This window comes from Alligator mississippiensis, chromosome 2 (assembly GCF_030867095.1).
Source record: "Alligator mississippiensis isolate rAllMis1 chromosome 2, rAllMis1, whole genome shotgun sequence".
Classification (NCBI taxonomy): Eukaryota; Metazoa; Chordata; order Crocodylia; family Alligatoridae; genus Alligator; species Alligator mississippiensis.
In genome coordinates, this window is record NC_081825.1 from 214,100,364 (window position 1) to 214,123,620 (window position 23,257).

Consider the following 23,257-nt stretch of genomic DNA (forward strand, 5'->3'; position numbering starts at 1 on the left):
CTGGCCCAGACAGTTTACACCCCAGGGTACTTAAGGAGCTGACAAGCATCATAGCTCAGCCACTGGCACGGACCTTCGAGAACTCGTGGCACTCAGGCAAAGTGCCTGAAGATTGGAAGAAGGCCAATGTGATGCCTATCTTCAAGAAAGGGAGGAAAGTAGATCCAGGGAACTACAAGCCCATCAGCCTGACCTCTATCCCGGGAAAGATCTTGGAAAAAATTATCAAAGAGACCATTCTTGACAAACTGGCTGATGGCAACATCCTGAGGGATAGCCAGCATGGGTTTGTTGCGGGTAGGTCTTGCCTGACCAATCTCATCTCCTTCTATGACCAGGTGACATATCACCTGGACAAAGGAGAAGAGATTGACGTCATATATCTTGATTTAAAAAAAGACTTTGATCTGGTATCCCATGATCATCTCATAGAAAAACTGGCCAACTGCGGCCTCAGCTACATCACAGTCCGATGGCTGGGGAATTGGCTCTGAGGTTGGACCCAGAGAATGGTAGTTGGCAGAAGTTAATCATCATGGTGCACTGTGACCAGTGGGGTCCCCCAAGGTTCTGTCCTTGGGGCTATACTCTTTAACATCTTCATTAATGATGCGGACATTGATATCAGAAGCAGACTGGCCAAGTTCGCCGATGACACCAAACTTCTTTACTGTCCAAGCCCCCAAGGTCTGGAACAGACTGCCACCAGAGGTGATGCAAGCACCTACTCTGGACTCCCTTAAGAGACATTTGGACATTCATCTTGCTGGGATCCTTTGACCCCAGCTGACTTCCTGCCCCTGAGGCAGGGGGCTGGACTCGATGATCTCCTGAGGTCCCTTCCAGTCCTAATGTCTATGAAACCTATGAAATCTATTAAATTATTGTGAGCAACTCCCTGCTGAGAGGAACAGAGGGACCCATCTGTTGTCCAGATTCCACGGCGTGCGAGGTCTGCTGCCTGCCTGGAGTCAGGATCAGGGATGTCACAGTGAGAATTCCTGACCTCACTTGGCCCTCTGACAACTATCCCATGGTCCTCATCCATGTGGGAACAAATGATGCAGCCAGGAGTAGTCCAGACTGTTTCATTAATGACTACAGGGCTCTGGGGACCACGCTTAGTAAGATGGGGGCGCAGGTGGCCTTCTCATCAATCCTCCTGGTCAGCAGTCGCAGTAGGCATCATGTCACCTGTGTCAGAGAAGTCAACCCACGACTCCGGAGTTGGTGCCATTGTGAGGGTTTTGGCTTCCTGGACCATGTTCAGCACTTCCATGCAAGGGACCTCCTGGGATGCGATGGGTTTCATCTCTCCTCAAAAGGTAAGAGTCTCTTTTCTTACAGGTTGCCTGACCTCCTATATTGGGCTTTAAACTAAGTACGATGCGAGACAGGGAGGCAGGAAATGAAGAGATTTGGCGGGGGGGAGAAGGGGGGCCTGCTACAGACCACCACACCAAGAGGAAAACCTAGACTTGGAATTCTTGAGGCAGCTCTCAGAGGCCGTATAGTCTAAGGACATGATTGTCATGGGGGACCCTAAACTACCCTGACATCTGCTGGGAGGAGCAGTCAGCCAAATCCAACTGTTCACGTAGGTTCTTAACCTGCGTGTAGAACCTTCTCCTAATGCAGGAGGTATACGGTCCAACTAGGGGGAATGTCTTACTGGACTTGGTGTTGGCTATGGGGGAGGACCTGGTAGGGGAGCTGCAGATTCATGGTCACCTTGGGGACAGTGACCACCAATCAACTGAATTCACCATATGGCATAGGGTGGGTAAAATAACTAGTAGGGTGGAAGTGCTTGAATTTAGCGTACGTAGGAGTCTAGTCAATTATGCACTGCAGGATAAGAGTATTGGCGAGATGGGAGTCCAGGAAGGGTGGCTGTTCCTAAAGGAAGAGATCCTTTGGGCGCAGAGGGAGACTATCCCAGTACAAGGGAAAAGGGGGAAAGGAGCCAAAAAACTTGCTTGGCTAAACAAGGAAATCCAGGGGAGCCTAAGAGCAAAAAAGAAGGCATATAGGTGGTGGAAGCAGGGGGAAACTACCAAGGAGGAGGAGTACTTGGCCCGCACTTGCATGAAGGCAGTTAGAAAGGCCAAAGCAACTACAGAACTGAGGCTGGCAATGCAAATTAAAAAATAAAAAGTCTTTTGTTAGTGCATAGGACCCCTACTGAACAAGAAGGAGAAATTAGTGACAGACATGGGCAGACAAGGCTGAGCTATTCAATGAGTTTTTTGCCTTGGTGTTTCTAAACAGGGTCAAGATAAGTCTCCTAATGGGTTCTTAAATGAGCATCAGGGGAACACCAGCCCACCAACTGTCGACGCTGACTTGGTGCAGAGTCACTTGGATGGACTGGATCTGTTCAAGTCAGCAGGCCCAGATGAGCTGCATCTGAGGGTACTTAAAGAATTGGCCGGTGTAATAGCAGAACCACTGCCACTGCTGTTTGAGCGCTCATGGCACTTGGGTCAGATCCTGGAGGACTGAAAAAGGGCCAGTGTGGTCCAAGGAAGGAGGATCTGAGTAACTATAAGCCAGTCAGTCTCACCTCCATCCTTAGAAGGTATTTGAAAAGATTATGAAGGATCATATTTGTGGGAGTCCAGCGGGAAAAATAATGCAGCAGGGAAACCAGCATGGATTCCTAGCAGGTAGATCATGCCTGACCAATCCAGTTTCATTTTATCACCAGGTCACAAAATGCTTAGATGCAGGAGTAGAGGTGGATGTCATTTTCTTGGATTTTAGCAAGGCCTTCGATATAGTATCTCATCCCATTCTCATAAATAAATTAAGAGGCTGTGACATAGATGTTTACACAGTCCAGTGGGTGGCAAATTGGCTTAGTGGTAGCACCCAGAGAGTGGTAATAGATGGGTCAGTATCAACCTGGAAGGATGTGGGTAGTGGGGTCCCACAGGGTTCAGTCCTTGGACCTGTACTCTTCAATATCTTCATCAGTGACTTGGCTGTGGGTGTGAAGTTTGCAAACAATACTAAATTGTGGGATGAAGTGCACACTCTGGAGCATAGGGAACAATTGCAGGCAGACCTGGACAGGTTAGAAAAGTGGCACACTAGGATGCAGTACAACAAGGACAAGTGCAGAATGCTGTACCTAGGGTGCAAAAATATCCAGCACACCTACTGGCTGGGAAGTGACCCTCTCAGCAGCACAGAAGCGAAAAGGGATCTCAGAGTCATAGTGTCATCAATGTGACTAAATCATCAGCAAAGCTAACTGCACTTTATCATGAATCAGTAAATGCATGACAAATTGAACCAAGGAGGTGATACTTCCCCTTTATGCGGTATTGGTCAGACCGCAGTTGGAGTGCTGCGTCCAGTTTTGGGCACTGTACTTCAAGAAGGATGTTGATAGACTCAAGAGGGTCCAGAGGAGGGCCACTCATATGGTTAGAGGCTTACAGGACAAGCCCTATGAGGAGAGACTGTGGGACCTGAACCTCTTCAGCCTCCGCAAGAGAAGGCTGAGAGGTGATCTTGTGGCTGCCTACAAATTTATTAGGGGGATGCAGCAAGGGGTCAGAGATGCTCTGTTCACCAGGGCGCCTCTTGGGGTAACAAGGAACAATGCTCACAAACTGGCAGAAAGCAGATTTAGGCTAGATATCAGGAAAAACTTCTTCATGGTAAGGGTGGCCAAAATTTGGAATGGGCTTCCAAGGGAGGTAGGTGCTCTCCCCTACCGTGGGGGTTTTTTAAGAGAAGGCTGGATAGGCATCTGGATGGGGCCATCTGACCCCAGCACTCTTTGCTGCCTAGGCAGGGGGTTAGACTCAATGATCTGTTGAGGTCCTTTCCAACCCTAGCATCTATGAATCTATTAATACATTTTTTAGTTAAATTTTTTTAAATGTGTCCTTTAAAACAATTAGCCTTGAATATCAGGAGGGGTTTTTTTTCCTTCCAACGTTATTATCAGTGGAATGAAAGTAGAATTCTGACCCCAGCTGACTTCCTGTCCTTTGGGCAGGGGGCGGACCCAATGATCTCATGAGGTCCCTTCTAGCCCTAATGTCTATGAAATCAAGATTTGCCTAGATAACTAAAACTCACAAAAATCCTACATTGTAAACTTGCTTTCATTGTGACATAATTGAAAATAATGAAAAAGCTAATTTTGTTTATATTTAAAAACAATCTAATCTGAGACTGTAAGTACTATTATGTACTAATAATTATGTTTATCATATGGCACCAATATACCATATATTTCACTCCAACCATTAATCAGGAAGTACAGGTAGAGATGGGATAGAAAGGAAAAAGATGTTTTGTTATGCTCTCAATTTCTGCATTTTCACAACATTTCTTCATTTCTCTGCTTCCCTACATTTGGCAGCTCTGTAACTTCCAGGCTAAGTACAGTCAGTCATAAAGCCCAAGTCTGAATCATTCCAATCTTTGCAGGTTACTCTAAGCTGCATAATTTGAATCAATAAGCAAGTGAATAGACATTCACTTTAGATTGTGGAAATGCAGCCATATGCCTACAGTAGCCTAGGCCAGAAGCTGGGGACGGGAGTGTTAGAGTACGCCTCCCTCCTTGGCTAGAACAGATAGCTTGGCCAAGGCTAGCCTGCCCACCCTACCAGCAGGGTCTGAGGGGCAGGTATGAAACATCCTGGGATGCTGAGGACTGAGAGTTAATTTTAATTTGAAAGAGATCTGGGATAGAAGTTCAATAAACTGTTTTAACCTAAATCAATTAAATCCAATACTGCATCCACCCAGGCTTATCTTAAACCAGTTTTGACTATTTTGGTTTATTTGTACTGAACTTCTGTTGTGTTACAGATTTGAATCAGTTTCTGATCACTTATACCAATGTATGTGTAATTTCTGTTCCTAGGCCCAAAGGTAAACTCATCTGCTTCTCCTTTCCATTCCCAGAAACACCTGAAACTAGATCACATACCATGGGTCTAAAGAAGAATACTGAGTCAGTGATCTCTGTTTTTGCAAAAAGCCAGTATGAACTGAACAGATTCCTACAACAAACGGTCTGCAATAGGGGGGAAAAATAACAATTGTGTTAAGAAGAGAATCCTCACATTCCTGCCACTATTCACGTTCTGAGAGTATATTCAGAATGTGGTCTTGTCTTAATTGGCACAGCTGCAGTCCCAGTCCCTATGAATTGCACAGCATTCAACTTCCTCTGCATGATCTTGGGGAAGTGAATTCCCTAAGACCAAGGTAGGGCTAAGAAAAACTTCTGAACTGGGGTGTTTGTACATGTGATGACATTACCACATACACATGACAAAAATGTCATTGTGTGTGGCTTAATGGCATCATGCTGTACACATGCAGGAGTTTTGGGGGTTTTAAATAAGTTTGCATTGTACAACGCACTGTAGCTATTAGTCAGCTCACCCCCCAAGCCGCAGGAGAGACAGGGAGGCTCCACAGGATAAAAGGATTGGGCCCCTCATTGCTTCTGCCTTCAGCAGGTGCCTGCTGAAAGCAAAAGAGGTGAGGGGCCCGATCCTCTGGGGGGGTTTTGGCATAGTCTACCCACCTCTCCCACAGCCAGGGGATGGGCTGCTGGCAGACCGGGTGGGCCCTGAGTTGCGGGGAGCCCCAGTCCTAACATCTAGAGCAGCAGCGCCCCATAGGGCTGCCCCAGCTCAAGGTTGGAGAGGAGCTGTATCGGGCTGGGTGCTGCTTCTGAGCTGAGGCAGCACCCAGCCTGCTAGCAGCCTGTCTGGGTGGTCCCAGGGGGCGCTACCACCACAGAAGGAAGGACTGGGGCCCCCCCGCAGCTCAGGGGCCACTCGGCCCGCCAGCAGCTTGCTCCCCACAACTGGTAGGCAAGCTGCACTGAAAAAAAAAGAAAGGATCAGGCCCCTCACTGTAACAGTGACAGAAATCCATAAATTGAACTGGAGCTTTTCAATTAAAAAGCAACCATTTCTATTTAGGGGGCACAGAATGCAACCCTAAGGACTAAACCCCCATCACACATACAAATGCCCCAAACATTAGTTTCCCTATATAGGAACAGATAGAAAACAACCCCCTGATCTGCTTCCCTTCCTGTATATCCTATATGCTCCATCAAAATATGAACAAATAATGGTTTCAAAATTCACTTTCCCCACTATAAACTTCCAGGGGTCATTAGCAGGAGCTCCAATCTACCACTTCTCATGTGGCTTATTCTGATGCACATAAGTATCTGCACAGGCAGCCACTCTGGCTGGCTCTCTGTCTCCAGTCACAGCTGCACACAAATGATTCCCAACAGTTCCCTGCCCCTGAGCCCTGGAGACAGCATTATCAGCACATTACCAGCCAAGAAGGTGAAAACAAGGGAATGGAACTGGTAAGTGGAGGAGGTTGGGGGAGGGGGGGGGGAGTGTAATAAAATGAAAAATACACAGCAGCTGGTCAGTGAGACTTGATTTTCAACTCTAATCTCAGTTTGTGCAGTCAATGAGGGAGAAATGCCACAATTTGCATGACAACAGCCAGGCAAACTGAATGGTGGCAAATCAATTCTGCTAGAAGAGATAAAGCAGAATATACCTAATGTATTAGCAGAAAGGTAGAAATTCAATTCCCATAATGTCAGATGATATTGATTAAAACTGACACTTTTTTTTATTCCTCTACCACTTAGGCCTCCAAAACAAGTAAGCCTTATAAAGACGCAGTTGTCTTACACAAATGGTAATACACTTCACTGTTAAAAGAGAATAATGTAAACTCCACCTCCATTAAAAGTGCAGGCCTAGAAAGCTGAGCTGCCTGGTGCATTATACATGATCACGAGTATTGGGCGCAGTAACAAGTTTGGTGATTTCAACTTATACCTGTCATTGAAAGAACTGTGAAAAATACCCAGGCGAGGATATATTGGAATGTTTTTAATTAAATATGATCACAATTTTTTTTAGACTTTGGGAAACATGGAAAAATAAGTTGCTTTATGTTCTTACCATAATAACCACAGAAGTCTTTTGACTCAGTAGTCTAGTAGAATTTTTAATGAAACAAAAATTGCCAATGTAGTACTTTAAAAATACTGTGATTAGTTATGAAATTTTGTTAAAAAAAATAAACAGAATCCCTTCCATCTCTCGCCCCACCTTAATGTATGTGCTCTTCTAACCACTTCCCACTTGTTTAGAATTTACTTTCAATATTGCTGTTGAATTTAATAACCTTCATTATCATTGCTGAATTTAATAAGCAAGATGATACTCTAAAAGTGTGCACCTGTCTTCTATAATTAAAAGCAATTCTTTTAATCTCCATCAGACTCCTCCCCCCCCCAATTTAATTATCTCATTTAAACAGGGCCTAATTTTTAAGGCAGACATTACATCTGTATTGGGTTTGCAGACCAAGGTAAAGGATATTCAATGATGTGTAAGGGGGAAAAATAATAAAAGTAGAAGTGCTCACTAGTAACACAGCTACCAGTTTGTAAGGAAATAAACAGTTGTCAAAAACAGACAGGAAAATAGAGGACACAGGCACAAAGTTAAAGATCCATGTGGTTTTAATAAAACGATCTGCTATTTTATATTCCAGTATTCCTCTGACAAAAGAGATTCATATTTTGAAATTAATCTTATTATTTACTTCTCCTTATGGAAGCATGGATACATATTAGAGACAATGATTCATCCCAAGAACAGAGACATAATCCATGTAATTTTAATTCCACATCATATAACCAGGTTCTTGGTAGTGTTAGACAATATGGCAGTAAAAATAGCCCTGCCTGCACAATGATGTCTATGATTGCTGCTTCCAGAATCTTTGGCCCTGTTTTTGCTAGTGTAGATGAAACCAAGGAGCCTTTTCTTCAACATGCACATAGGCAAAATATAGTCAGAACATACACTCAGCCTTCATCAGGCACCAAGCTATTAGCTGGCCAATGCATGTGCTGGTATTCTAAGACTGAAAAAGAACTGCTCTACTGGAGCAGAGGCTGGCAACTGACAGCCTGCAGGCTAGATCCAGCCCACAAAGAGATTTTATCTGGCCTGTGAAACAGGCACAGGAGCTGCAATCAGCAGCGGTGGAAGTAGTGGTGGCAGCTGGGTTGCAAGTGGCAAACCACCCCAAGAATGACCTGCATTTATTTGGCTCACTCTTGCTTAAAGGTTGCCAGCCCCTCTACCAGATTGATGAGCCAGAAACAGCACAACCTCATTATAGGGAACCCTGTTTATAAACAAAGCCCAACTCTTAATCCCAACCGTGGGAACTGATTTTTTTTCTCTGTTATGATTTCACAAATGGACTTTCACTACCACAGTGAGCACCCTCCTGTAGTGAAATTTTCTTCAGGCTAGGGGCAGAAGTTACACATAAACCAATTTAAGTGATAAGAAACTGGTATAAACCTATAACAAAACAGAAGTTCAGTGCACATAAACTACTTTCAAAATGGCCAAAACTGGTTTAAGATAAAACCTGGTTGAATGTAGTATTGGTCTTAACTGATTTAGGTCAAACTGGTTTATGGAACTTCTGTCCCAGACCCCCTTCCTGGTTCAAGTTAACTCACAGTCCCTCAGCATCCCAGCATGCTTTTCAGCCCTGGGTTGGGCTGTGCTGTCTGCTCCAACAAACAGGGTTGGCCCCGCCCCTCTGCTCCCTAGCCAGAGCAGTATCAGTGTTCCAGCTGGCTAAGAGGGGGGTGGGAAACCTGGCTCCAGATCACAGTCAGATCTGCCTGTCGGGCATGGAGCAGCCCCTGCCAGACTTTTCCTCCCCGGTCACCAATGCAGCAGAGGAAGGGGGGTAGCCAGACCCTGGGGCCAGATCTTGGGGCCAAGCAGGCAGAATGACTCCAGGTGAGGTCTGCCAGGCTTTTGCCTGCTCCCCACTCAAGTGGGGAGGGCAGGGACATGGCCAGACACCAGCCCTGGGATGGCACATCGAAGCAGAGGTATGCCTGGAAGGGGCACAGCAGCAGGGAAGGTGGAAAAGCCTAGTAGGGGCTGCTGTGCCCCTGCTAGGCAGACCCAAACTGAGGGAGGGAGAAGGGTTTAAACCCCTCTCCCTTCCCTCTACTTCAACATGCCAACCCCGGGCTGGTGTCTGACCACACCCCCACCTCCTCCCCTGGAGCGGGGAGTGGGGAAAAGCCCAGCAAGGGCTGATGTGTCCCTGCAAAGTGGACCCCTGCTGGGTTTTGTGCAGGTAAGGGGATTTAAACCCCCTCTCCCCTCTCCTCCCTTCCCCTCCATCTCAGTATGCTGGCCTGGAAAGGGTCTGGCCACATCCCCCTCCACGCCAGTTGGGAGCAAGGGAAAAGCCTGGCGTGGGCTGCTTCCCCCCTCCCCTCCAGGGCCACCCTAGCTGAGGTCCCTGCAGGCCAGCATGGGGGTTTAAACCCCCCTCCCTAGTCATACTCAGCAGACCTGGCAGGGCCTGGCCAGACCCCACCTAGCGCATGCAGGGAGTGGGAAAAGCCTAGAGGGCTTCTCTCCCAGCTTCCTTCCAACCTTCCTGCCACTGCTAAAGGGAAGGGAACGCTTGCTCTAGCACCCCCCAGCTCCTAGCCTGAGCCACTGCAGGCATGTGGCTGCATTTCCCAAATGGTTGGTCACTTGCTTCTCAGTTCAATCTATGCAGTTTAGACCACCTGCAAAGATTGAATCGATTCAGCCTCAGATTTTTTGATTGTCTGTCATGAAAGTGTGTTAGAAAGACTGCAGTGAACTGCAGGCAATGCATACTGCTGTTTCCTGAGAGCTGCAAAGTACTCACAGTACCTGCTGATGTTTTGGGACATTGCAAGTGCTCAGCTCCTCTTAGGTTAATTCTAGTTCTAAAGGATTAATTAGACCGGTCTTGTGGTTGTAAGAGGAGGTGATAGATATCAATCTGCCTAGCACCAACAGGAAGCATCAAAATGCTACTGCTCAAGTATGATGGATACTGTTCACAGCCCCAAGCATAAAACTGTCTGAAATTACCTAATTTTGACCTTTCGGATAATACTCCCCTCAAAATGAGTGTCAGATTTCAGTTAATGCAGATCATTTTTTTTGTAATCAGTTAGACTACAGGCATAAGTGGCATTAACTCCCTAAAGTAAAAAACATTGTGATACATTACACTTTGCCATCCCATTTTTGCAGTGGTTCAGCTGTCACAATCTCCTTCAGCGTAGCATGAAAGGAAACCAATCTTTTGGGTCTAGCAACTAAGAGATAAAAATCCAAGGACAAGTCTGTGTCACAATACCTGGGCAATGAAAAGTTGATATATCAAAAATGCACTGTATTATGTGGTTTGGAGCAAATAGAAGATTTTGCTTTACTACTTTGCTCTGTAAAGATCCCTAGGGAAATAAACCTTTGCAAAAATGTTCTACAAACAATAGTTTTCTTAATAAATATTCCACAGTTTGAGCTAATGTGTAATAGGTTGTAATCCAAACAAAATATCCTATTGCTGAGTGATTTTTTTTCCATAGGAAAAACCTTTCTGCCGCTAGCTTCCAAATTTGAAGCTATATATTTACCCAATGTCATAAATTAAATTCAACAGCCTTGCTCTTAACTAAGTTCAGAAGCACCTCAGTATTTACATTTCACATTTTCAAAGTCTTTCTGATTTGCTGATTCTGATCTTAAAGAGTTTTTTGCTCCCACCCACAAACCACCATTTTACCATCTCAAAATTTCTGTTCTTTTTAAAAGAAAAAGGTGGGGAAGTCCTTAATATACTCTAGAAGCTCCAAGAGCAGAGTGCTACGGTACAGAAAAGAAAACTTCCCACCATGACCTTCAATATCTTAGCCAACCCTTCAGAATTCTTTGAGGAGAAATCTACAGCTATCCCACTTCCAGCAAGTACCAGTATAGCCTGGCTTAAAAGGAAGAACAACTGTAGTAAATAGAAATTATTTGAGAAAAAAAATAGAGCCTAATTTAACTGAAAGACGTTGATGAATAAAACCAGTAGGAACAAGAGGTATTTAGGCATTAGGACACTTTTTTTATAAGACTAGTATTTGAATAACTTGTGCTGAATAATTTATATGACAAATTTCATTACTTACACTGTTCCCAGGTTGCCAAGAATAGGTCATAGTTTACTCACAATCATTAGCCAAGAAAACTGATCTAGATTGTTTGATATCACTTGCTCTTGAAGAATTCAAAATTCAAACATCAGTTAATTTTGACTGAGTATATACGCTGCATTTTTATTTTCCATGATCAGCTGAAAACAACTCTTTGAATCAAGTTTTTGGCAACACTTGCTTAAAAATTCAGCTTTCAGTTCTTGCTGATGGTCTCTCAAAGGACTATCTTTTTGTTCTGTGTTTGCATAGCAACTAGCACAATTAGATCCTCCTCCATAACTAGGACTCCTAGGCTCTACTGCAAGACAATTAATAAATAATGATAATAAAAATGCTTAAATTTCTCTCCTGCAAATGTTCCTGCCAGTGAATTCCTTTGCTAGAATATTGGCTCAGGTCTTGTCAAAGGCAGGAACATGCACTTGATTGCAATGGGACCATTCCTTTGTGTACAATTAGGAATGTTAGGAAACACAAAAAGTGACATAAGCACAATCAAGCCTTAGTAAATAAAAATGCATTTAAATATTTACAATTTTTTTCTACCAGAATATTTTTCCTTTCCCATTAATGACATTTGAACAGAAAATCCAGTTATCTATTCACAATGTAAATATACAGGCTTTGTAAAATATGCTCTAGTATGATACTTCCTCTACCCAATCCAACTTGGAATTAATCAGGTTAATTAACTCACTATGAGTTAAATCACTTAAGCCCTGGGTACACAATATGCTAGCATAAAAAATGCAATACAAGCCATTGTGCCTACAGGATGATCAACCTTCATAGTTCTCATTTTATTGCTCATCTGTTACCACTGAACTGTGCTCATCCAAGAAATCAAGCTCTTTCTAAGATTGCAAACTGGTATCTTGAATTACTATTGCATATGGCTTTGTAAACCTCAATCAACAAGAAATCAGTCTTTTGTATGGCATAAGCAATAGGGATACCAACAGCAAGAATTCTGGGAGAAAAATATCATTTCTCTCTTCCATTTGGGATTCCTTCTCTAAAACATAAGCCAAGGAAGTATTCAATAAAAAATAAAACAGGGGGCATGTCGTTTATAAATGTTTAAACTAGAGTTTATATATAAAAAAAAAAATGTTTGTCAAAGTTTTTAACAAAAAATGATGACTTCCTTCACAAAAAATGTAACCAGCTCTGCATAAAAATGTTACACCAAACCATTATAGAACCATAGGAAAGTAGGGCTGGAAGAGACCTCACAAGATCAACTAGTCCAGTCCCCTGGTCAAGGCTCATCCCTGACTATTCCATCTATTGCCTGTCTAACCAACTCTTGAAAACTTCCAAGGACGGAGATTCCATAATTTTTCTAGGTTGCCTGTTCCAATGCTTGACCCTCCTCTTAGTCAGAAAGTCCCTCCTAATCTCCAACCTAAATTTCCCTTAAATTATGGTTATGACAATTATTGTCTGGAGAAATGTGATGTGTATCATAATTATTATTACAATTAGAGTAAAAGTATATCTAAACCAAAGATATAGGAACCCCATGAGCTGAGGAATTATAGTTAATTTATTGCTAGCTGATGACAAACCAAGGCCTGGCTGTCCCCTCACCCTGGTAAGGTTTTGTAAGACCACTGAAGTTGGTGAACTTAAACTGTCGTAAATAAATGTGTAGAATCAAGCACATTCCCTTTAATTCAAGGTACCAAGTGATTTCTTGGTATTTGATATAGAACTTGTGTCATTCTCAACACGCTACCATATTTATTATGCTAGAGCCACACCCACTGCTTGCTAGCTTCAGTTGGCTTCACCATTGGATAAGAGAGCCAGTCACCATAGCCAAAGACAATTATTTTTTGTTACCAGGAAAAAGAATAAAATGTAGTTGAAGGTGCAGCACAGTTGGGGAGATCAACAGTTTCACTTATCATATTTACTTGAATATAAGATGAGGTCCGCTCCCTCCACCCCACTCAGCATTGGGGAAAAAGTTCCTCATCTTACATTCACATACAAAGAAACCACATTAAATACATTGTCTATCATTAACCTGCTACCAAAAGTAGCATATGCTCTGTAATAGAAACTAATATGAAGTTGATCAAATACAGCCAACACTAAGCACAACTATAAAACACATCTCACTCAGGCTCACTCTAATACAGTCATTGACTGGGAGGTTTGCATGCCTGTTTATGAGTAAGTTCCTGATCTTCCACAAGGGATTTCTGAAGCAGGAAATGAATCAGTCAAAGTGGGCTAACAGGACCCCTTACTGGTTAGTCAAGTGTCCATACAGAACTGTTTCTCTGGTCATTGTTATGAAACCTGTCACCACCAGGAGGAGCACACATACTCTCTTCCACACTTCTCTGACCTAAGGGCAGTCCCACAGAAGTGGCTGATTGTTTCTGCATCCTACTGGCAGGATTACCTGGGGCAGTTGGATAAAACTATCACAAGGATAAGTTAGTGAAGCCCATCTGAATAACATACATGGTAGTGCCCATTGCATGTAGATCCCCTCAGTACTAGCTCTTTTTCAAGTCATGGTGAGCCGCTACACTGCCTACATTTTTACTTCCTCTTCACTTCGACATCTGAGCTGTGCCTTTCTTTCTCATTTCCAATGATTCTGGTTTCTTCACCAGTGTAGCAGGACACTAAGGTGCCTGCTACTGAGAAAGTGTGGAAGATTCCTCAGGTGCTGGTTCCCAAGGCAACAGGAGCCAGCAAACGACCCACACCTGCCAGCAGTCAGCTGGCTATAAGAGGCAAGACCTGGCTCGTATGAGGGGGAGTGGAGCTGAGACCAGAGGCAGTTGCTGATGGGCATCAAAGACAGTAGGAGTTCCCTACCAACAGGGAAGGATGAGGAAACTCCTGGCCAGAAGAGAGAGAACCTGAATGCCAGAGCAGCATTGGTCACCGTGGTAGGAGAGAAAACCTGGTAGGCCTGAGCCTAGTTATAGCTGGAGGCTTATGTTTGCATTGTAGCCCAGGGGCTTGTGTTTATGTTGTTGTTTGTGTTTGCAGTTTATTTAACACTGGTGGTTTGGGTGAGGCTATAAGGGGATGGAGGAGGCCTCATAGGGGACTCATGATAGAGTGAGGACCCCAGCCCCAGTGAGGGCACGGAGTTTGGGGGTACAGACACCAGCTCCACAGAAGAGCCCCAGTGAGAGGGGCAGCCTTGCAGAGGGAAGAGCCCCAGTGAGAAGGGTGGCGTATAGAGAAGGCCCACAAGCCTAGACACGCCGGACACCTGGAGCAGGAGAACTGTGGCCAAGTGTAGGAGAGTTAGCCTCCCTACAAAAGAAACATATCATCAAAGTCGTGGCGGGCAAGAATAGGAGGGTGCAGGTTCAGGTCATGCCCAGGACCAGGAGCCTCCTAACCATCCCCTTACAGCTCCCCCTTACCTCCAGATCATTCATAGCAGCCCTACGGCCAGGCAATGTTGATGCCTGGCCTCCAGCAGCCAAATTGCCGTGCTTATATAGGCAGCCCTTGTGTCTAAAATGGCTGCCCTAATCAGGCACCTGGAGGCTGCCAGCTCCAGGCCCTTAAAGTGGCAGGCACACACAGTGCACTGCCACAACCAGCCTTAAATGTCTCGCAAAGATCACCACATAGAGTCCCAAACAGCTTGTGTAGCATCCCTCTATTACCCTCTCTCTCAGCCTGTCACATATGATTAGTGTGGTCCTGCCCTCCGTGAGGTGAAGTCAGACTAGGTTGCCCTGTGCCTTATCTGTATATAAATTTTTGGAGGATCCCAAGACTCGTGACAAGAACACTAAGTTCCAGTTATGAGTGGGGCAAAATTAGTTTATAAATCCTTTTTTTTTTTTTTTTTTTTTTCTTGGGCCAGGGGGCAAGGGCAGTTGGTATCTGGAATACACACACGTACTGAGCAAAGCTGAGCTATGAGGTCACCATGACTTGAAACACCATTAACTCTGCTGGGGCCCAGCCCAATTAATTTCGTGGTAAATCATGAGGTTTTTGGCTTTAGACTAATATTATGTATAGTTTATACTATATGTAAGTAGGTACAAAAGTGTTGCTTAAAAGTATGTTTATGGTGTACCTCTGCTAAAACGTGCAGCAGTTTTTAAAAAAAAAAAAAAAAAAAAAAAGTAAAATGCATCAATTCTGTATGAACTAAGTCTACAGGCATCCATAGTAATTTTCCTATATGCAAATTACTACAGGCATATTTATTTCACAGTCAGTGTTTTCAAATTTGCCCCTCACTTCCAGGGTTGTTGGTTGTAGCCGTGTTGGTGTAAGGACATAGGCAGACAAAGCCCTTTTGGTAGAGGTAATGTAATATCTTTTATTAGATCAACTAAATAGTTGCATAGAGTTACCATACTTCTGGGTTTTGCCAGACATGTCCCCTTTTTGGGTCCTCTGTCCTCCATTTGGGTGGGTTTTTGAAATGCATGTAAATGTCCAGGATTTTTCTCTGCCTCTGGCTCAACAACGAGCTGCTTGCAGCCAGGGGCAGGTAATTGGATGTCAGGGCATCGCATGCTCTGCGTGTAGGCCCCAGCAGCTGCAGGCAGGGAGAGAGAGAGAGAGAGAGAGAGTGAGAGCGAGCGAGCTGTATGGGCAGCAGGACTAGCGGGGGGTGCATCTTGGGAGTGAGAAGCACCAGCAGGGCTGGAGGGGTAGGGGGCTGCAGGTCAGGAGTAAGGGGTCTCAGCAGGGACTAGGGACTGCACACAGGAAGTGGTGGGGCATGAGCATGGTCGGGGCAGCAGGGTACAGTGGGTCAGGAATGAGGATTAGCAGCAGGGCTGGGAGGGCTGTGGCTTGGAAGCGAGGGACAGGGGTAGGGCATGGGCATATCACTGCCCCCCGCCACAATCATAAAGCCCTCCTCCCCCCTGCCCCCCCAAAGGTGTCCTCTTTTTTTTTTTAAACTGGACATATGCTAATCCTATAAAGTTGTAAAAACATTGCTTTGCAAGTGTTCGGGCCCACACACCCTTTATCAGGCAAAGGAGAAACTGAAGCAGTTATGAGTTCTCCAGTGTAGAAAAGAAGACAATTCATACAAAGCTGCTCCTTTACTGGGTATAATTTCACATTCACACATGACTCACTGTAAAGTCACTTTAATGGGATACTACTGTATGTTTGATTTCATACAGCGGACACAGAATTCAGGGACATAAGTCCCATAGAAAGCTAAGAAGTTACTTGGGATAACCGATTTCTTTTTAGATGCATAAAGCAAACTTGTTATTTTGGAAGTTTTCAGCTTAAGACATTAAAAATGAGAGGGGCAGGAGTAATTCAGACATAGAGCATAGTCCTGAAGATGTGGGTTTTTCTTCTCTCCCATTATTCTGACCTGCCACTTTGTCTTCACTACCCCAACCTGCTCGCTTCTTACCAGCTATTGTCTCCCAAACTATTCTGCGTTTGCTTTTCACAGAGCAGCATTTTACAAATTGGCCCATCACTTCCATGTATTCAGGGAGAGCAGGGTTTGACAGGAAGAAGGGGAAGGAACTACAGGGGGGAAGAAGTTGCGGGGAAAGGGAAAGCACCCCCCACCCCGATTTATTGTCCCTACTATAGTGGTGGGAGAGGGACAAATTCAAGGCAAACCTCCAATAATTAGATTCTATACCTGGAAAATTATATGATAGGAAAATTTATAAATTTGTTATAGAATGTAATTATTGGGGATGGTCATTTTATATTCAGGGTCATCTTATAGCTGAATAAATGCAGTACTTTCATGTCTTCCTCCCCACTCCCCAGGAATGCTACAGAACAGAAAAACTGCGGGTATCAGTGCGACCAGTGTTGCCAGTTCACTTTGCTAAAAGTGAAGCAACAGCTGAAATTCCCCAAATAAATGTAAAATAACAGACTCCATTTTACCACTGGCCATGTGATTTTACCAAAAGCACCAAATTTAAGTCACAATTAAGCATCTGATTCCTAACATTTAAGAATATCATGATTCTAGGCCAATGAAAGTTCAATTCATTCTGAAAGAATTCCTTCTGGTTGACAATGACCCTGTTACACCTCAAGCAACTAACAAAAGAAGCTGGCTTTGAAAAAAAGATTAGGGAAGTTTTTACTCGGCCAGCTGCAGGGTGAGCTCTGCACATGTAGCTGTTCACACAGAAGAGAATAGTGTAAACGAAGTGGCAGATCAGGGTACTGGGAAAGAGAAAAAATGCTCTTCTTCGAGACCATCTTCTAGCTCTGAGTTACTCCCGCCTGTCTAATTTTTGATGTCTTAAGCTGAAAAATTCCAAAATAGCAAGTTTGCTTTATGCATCTAAAAAGAAATCAGTTATTCAAAATAATTTCTCAGCCTTCTAGGAGACTTCTATCCCTGAATTCTGTCTACTATAAAAAAATCAAGCTATAGTAGTATCCTATTAAAGTGACTTTACAGTTAAAGTCATGTCTGAATGTGAAATAATACCCAGTAAGGGATCTTGTTTATGGCATTGAGAAATTCAAATGTTAGCTATACAATAAATGATTCTACCTTGAAGTGTCAAGAAGTCCATTATTTTGTGCGCTTATAGCAGACATTCTGAACTTTTTGTTCTTATCCAAAATCAATTTTTAATTGGTAATTCTCTAACGAAAAATTGACTATATTGTGCTGTCAACAATAAATTGTATCCTGAGTATTTCCCTCACCCCCCATCTGTAGATGTGTTTAAAGGTTTCACTTTTAAATGATAAATATCTTTCCAGCTTTGACTGAACATGTACCATTGTACTGGAGAATTCTTCAAAACCACCAGGCAAAATAATGAAAAAGAAAAACCCTGAAGTAAAAAGACTCAAAGCATTAAGAAGTCAAAGAGTGGTCGGTCACACTGAATCTGCAATTTTCTGGTACATCATTCTGCATCAGATGAGTAATCCATCGTTTGGGACCGTCTCCAAGAATGGACCATCTGCTCTCAGCATGACTGTATCCATGAATTCTGTATAGAATCTTACCACTTCCACTACAGCTTTGGGGGGGGGAAAAATAAAGGGCTCTAAAAATGGCAAAGCCAGTAAATAGTGCAAACTGCTAAGCTTGGAATGATCACAGTGATATCCTTGCTGCTCCAGTATTTTTAACTTGTATTAGCAGCCTTCTGACATGGATGGCAGTGCCGCTTGGCAGAGGAAACAAGGGATTACTGGCAACACAGAATGAAGATTTCACAGAGAAAAATCAGATCATGAAAAATGTTTTGTATATATCTTCTTTTAAAAATCTTCCACACGGAAGTGATGATTTGGAAAAATCTGCCTATGTACGATATATGAATTCTAGGTAATTTTGGGAAAGCACTATTACAGAACACCTCCAAGTGTAGTGAGTTAGGTGACGCTACCAGGAAAAAGTTGCAGAATAAACAAAAAGTCATTAGCTGTAATGGCTCTGGACTTGAAGAACACAAGATTGATGAAAAGGAGGCAGAAGTAGAGAATTAAAAATAAAATCCCAGACAGGCATATGATGACAGAAGTTTTAAAAAGACAAGGGAGGAATAAAGGCAGAGGCTCCAGTAGGAAGAGGTTGGCTTGGTTTGGTTTGTCTGCAAGTTCAATTAAGGACCAGTGAAGCGGATTGGAGGGGAAAGACATAGAAATCCATGTTCAAGAAAAGTCGTAAATGAGGGAACAGGGTAACTAGAAGCCTAAGAAGACAGACCCAAACTGGCTCAAGGATGTAAAAATAGTGAAGCAGGATGGCATGCAGGCATTTCATTGGTTTGTCTGCATCTCTATGTTGCTTTTGTTTTGATGTACATCTGATATGGCCTAAAGCAGTGTTTCCCTAACTTCTGGGGTTTACATCCCAGCGCAGCAAAGCTGGCCCCTTATGTGCCCCTACTCCAGCTGCCAAATCTCATTTGACACTTTTGTGCATGTGCAACATTTATGCAATTCACCCTTACACGGAGAGTTGCACCCCCCAAGTTTGGGGAAACCATGGTCTCAAGTGGTAAAGTAAAAAGATTTTTGAAAAGTTTGGGCATGTATTTGCTTCTGCTATCACAGTCCCCTGAAGGGGCCCCATGTAAACCAGACAGCCCACAAGGAGAGGAGATCTGGAAGAGAAGATGATTAAACTGCTGGAGAATCTGGAATAGCTAGTACTAGCTTCAAAGGCTCGTGCAGCTGATCACAGCGTCTGAGCTCTCGCAGGAAAGCATGCAGAGGGTCAATGCCTGGAGAGTTTTTAGAAATGCAGAGCCAGATGCGCTGTCTGATTTGGGTCATAGACAGGTGTGCGTTTCTACTGCTGAACATTTCTGGGAACTCTGCAGAGGCAGATATCTTCCCAAGAGAGGGATCATACAGGCATTCCAGTCTGTAGACATCCCTCTCTCCTATTCCCCATGCCTTCTCCAGATTGGGGTTGTCTGGTCAGGGGAAGGCTTGGACAGAAGCAGCAACTGAACTCCTTCTGAGCATGGGACAACTCCAGCTCTAGGCAAATGCCCCCACATCCTCCCCAGACTGGGGTCCCACCCAATTTGGGGACAGTGTATGGGGGAGGCTATAGCTTGACTCCTAGAGTGCTCAGGAAGAATCTAGATGCTGCTGCTCTCCACATCTTCCCCAGAATGGGGTCCTCCAGTTCTCAGGAAACTTGGGAAGGGGAGCGGGGGAAGAGGGACCACCAGTAGCTCAACTCCTCTCCGACTGGAAAGAGTTAAGCTGTGGGGAAATGTCTTGCTGATCTGGGGAGGAGTCAAGGGTACAGGTGTTCATGCTAGCAAGAGAAACTAGCCTTGCAGGGGAGATCTTCCAGGTATCAGGGTGGATGACCCTTCTCACAACTGGGGCATATTACCTCAGTGAGGAACTGAATGAATGCTCGTATGCTGGCAATTACTACTGTCGAACGTAACACCTGTATGTGGCTTCAGACTCACAAAACATAAAGCATGCATGTCTATCTTTTTCAGCCCCAAATACAGCAACCTAATGAGCATCCAGAGGATTGTGGCAATCTTAAGCCAAAACAGCAGCAAATATGTTTTTCCAATTGTCTACAGAAAGATTAGTTTAAACCAATGCAGCAAAGCTCATCATTCACCGGATTCTCCCCTCACTTATAAAGATTTTAGGCCAGTGTAACAGCATAGATTTCGATGGAGTTACTCTTGATTTACAACAGAGCAAGCAAGAGATGAATCAACCCCGAGGAAATTCATTTCTGTAAACTGCATATAAATCACATTTCATGTATTGGCAATGTCCAGGGTACTGCATCTCTAAAAGCTCTATCCATTTGAACAGTAATGCAATTAAATCTGTTATGTGATTACCTATTTCCCATTTACCTATTCAATTTATTTTCCTTTGCCCCATCCACAAATGTATGTTATGGTACAACACTGCTGCTTGCAACCCAGAATGGCTTCATGAAATCCAAAAAATAAGTTCAGGAGAAAACAAGTGTTCACTCTGCTTCCCAAAAGGAATGCAGTATAGAATTCAAACTTTCATCCTAAAGCTTTAAAAAAGTTTCTAGCCCAACAAACGTATGTTTTATAAAAGCTCCTCAGACCTTTAACTTAGTGGAAAAGGATACAAAAATTATATATGTTCCTCCCAGGTGAAATTTCTGCATTCATTTCAATAGTGTTACAGCACTGAACTTGTTTAATGTCCAGAATTCTGTGGGCAAGACTTTCAGGTATCTAAAAAGAGCCTAATTTCTTTAAGCACTGCATATACACCTTCCAAAAATCAAACCCCTTTAAGAAATTTCAAACTGAGCATATTCAAGCCATGGCACATAAAATTATTTGACACTCTTAAGAAATATTAAAATACTGCTCTAAATTTTTAAGTGTCATATATGGCAACATACAATCAGATAATTTCACACTTCATGCCACATCTTTCCCTAAACTATGTTGGGAAGCCGTAGATTTTTCTGAAATAAAAACACTTTATTCGATACCCAAGTTCTTCAGTAGACATTCCTGAGTCTGAATGTTTCCTGTACTGTCTCAATGCTACAACATTCGCCACTACATATCAACCATTAAATAGTTGAGTGCGTGCTCTGTTTTGCATGACCTGCTCTAGCCAGAATTTTACCATTTACCATTATGACACCACCCAACATATATTCATTAATTCCCACTTATAAGATCCTGCAATATTTTCTCCCATTAGTAACTTATTGACTCTATGCATGAGGACAATGCACTGAGTTAGGTACAGCATCTTGCCCTCATTGAGCTTCTCTCCAGTCTGTAGTCCATGATTTCAATGACAATTTTAAATGTTATGTTTTAAAACAACTTGCAGAGCAAATAGCAATGCACAGCCTTCCCCTTTCAATAATCTGGCTTTATAGTTTATCTTGAGGGATCTGGATTACTGCCTTGTAAAACAGTAAAATGATGATAATATCCTTAAAGTTTCATAGTGACTGTGCTATCAAAAATCAAATAGTACTTCTGAGGTTTAATGTTGGGGTTCTGAGGCTTGTGTGTCCACTATCTTGTAGCCAAAAGAAAAAGTTACAGAAAATGAATCCTTTAAAGTCAGGACAGAGCATGCCACTACCTCAGAAAGTGTTTTCATTAAAAGCCAAAGAAAATTCTCATGCTAATAATTGCTATTACTCTGACTAGTCAGTGCAAAGATACACATTGTTCCACCTGACTTACACAAGTTAATAAAAAATATAATAAAATCAAGAAAAAAGTGACTTAATGAACCCTTCCCCAAATTACCCCAATGTATTATATCATTTATAGCCTGGTAGCGTGTTATTAGTAAACAGAAATGGACAAGAGCAAAACAGAAAGTCAGAAAAAGTGAAAAAGATATAACATTACTTAATGGCTAATAGCAAACATATTGCACAGTATACTAAGACAAAGTCCCTGTAGCATATACTTGATTCAACTTCTCTTGAATTCAAAGGGAGTTATGCCACTTAGGGACAGGTCAGAACCTAAGAACGAAAAAAATATGGAAGAACCTAGCCATGTCTGTTTAGTCTTATGAGAAATAGTTATAGAAATAAATATTGTTAAGAAACAATTTGAAAAATATTAAAGTACTGGTCCCGATAGGTCCAGGCTTACAGGTGAAAAAAAATTTTTCACCTCAGCAGTGTTATTTCAAAGCTCTAAGGAGTCATTTTATGAGTCTAAAACAACCATTTTATATTATTGGCAAAAACCAACAATTGTTCTAATGCCTAGTAAATTAACTGGTATTCCCTGTCAAATCAATTTGCAGCTCTCAGTACCCAGTATCACATACATAAAGTTGTGTGTGTGTGTGCGCGAGCACATGCACACACACACACATACTGAACTTCAAAATAGCAGTTTTCAAGCATACAATGAAATGTAAGAAGAAGATTGTAATGAATCTTTACAGCGCATATTTACAGGTAGGAAGAGCATCAATCCTATTTGTCCATGTTTGTGTTTTACAGTGATACAGTATTAATTCAAAATGATCCTGTGTTCATCTGCATTGCTTCACCTGTTTGATTATGCCAGTAAATATTTGTTTAGCAACTACAACTAATGAACTAACTTCACCCTTAAATCGTTGCCACAAATGTCTTCATTACAAACCAAATTGCTGCCATTTGGTTTTGGAATATTTTAATACAACCTCAGACTGAAACAATAAAATCTCTGGACTGCAGCAAGACCTAAGCCTAATTCCTTTATACAACCTTCGTCTTTCAGAACATCATTATAAAAAAAAAATTACAGTGATTAACAATAATGGCTAATGATCCATAGTATACTATTTTAGGCAAAGCTATTGTGGAAAATTACTCTGAAATGTTGTAATACTGTTTTATGGAATGTGATTAGATATTTCCTCTGATTTTTTCTTTAAACATAGACCATGTTCATAGCAATTAGGGAAATTTTAGCTGAATGACATCCAGTGACCCTTTCACACCATATGAGTCATATGAGAATTTTTTTGTCAGTGTGAAACTTCAATCTTCCTGTTCAAAATAGCACTCCCATGATTTAATGACTAATATGGGTGTCTACGGGAAAGCAAGGTGTAAGGAGGGGAGGGGAAGCAGTCAGAGAAGTAGTGAAGAGTTTTATTTGCCTTTGAGATCCTGGAGGGAGCTAATTAATATGATATTATAAT

General features: G+C 42.8%; 1 long non-coding RNA gene across 1 annotated transcript; it reads left to right on the plus strand.

Annotated features, from left to right (window-relative positions):
• Nucleotides 1–13,831: 13,831 nt before the first annotated feature.
• On the plus strand, nt 13,832–22,786 carry LOC132248723 (uncharacterized). The gene is made up of 2 exons (XR_009460071.1): nt 13,832–14,045; nt 17,843–22,786. It is a non-coding gene; the product is annotated as an uncharacterized LOC132248723 (long non-coding RNA).
• Nucleotides 22,787–23,257: the final 471 nt, after the last annotated feature.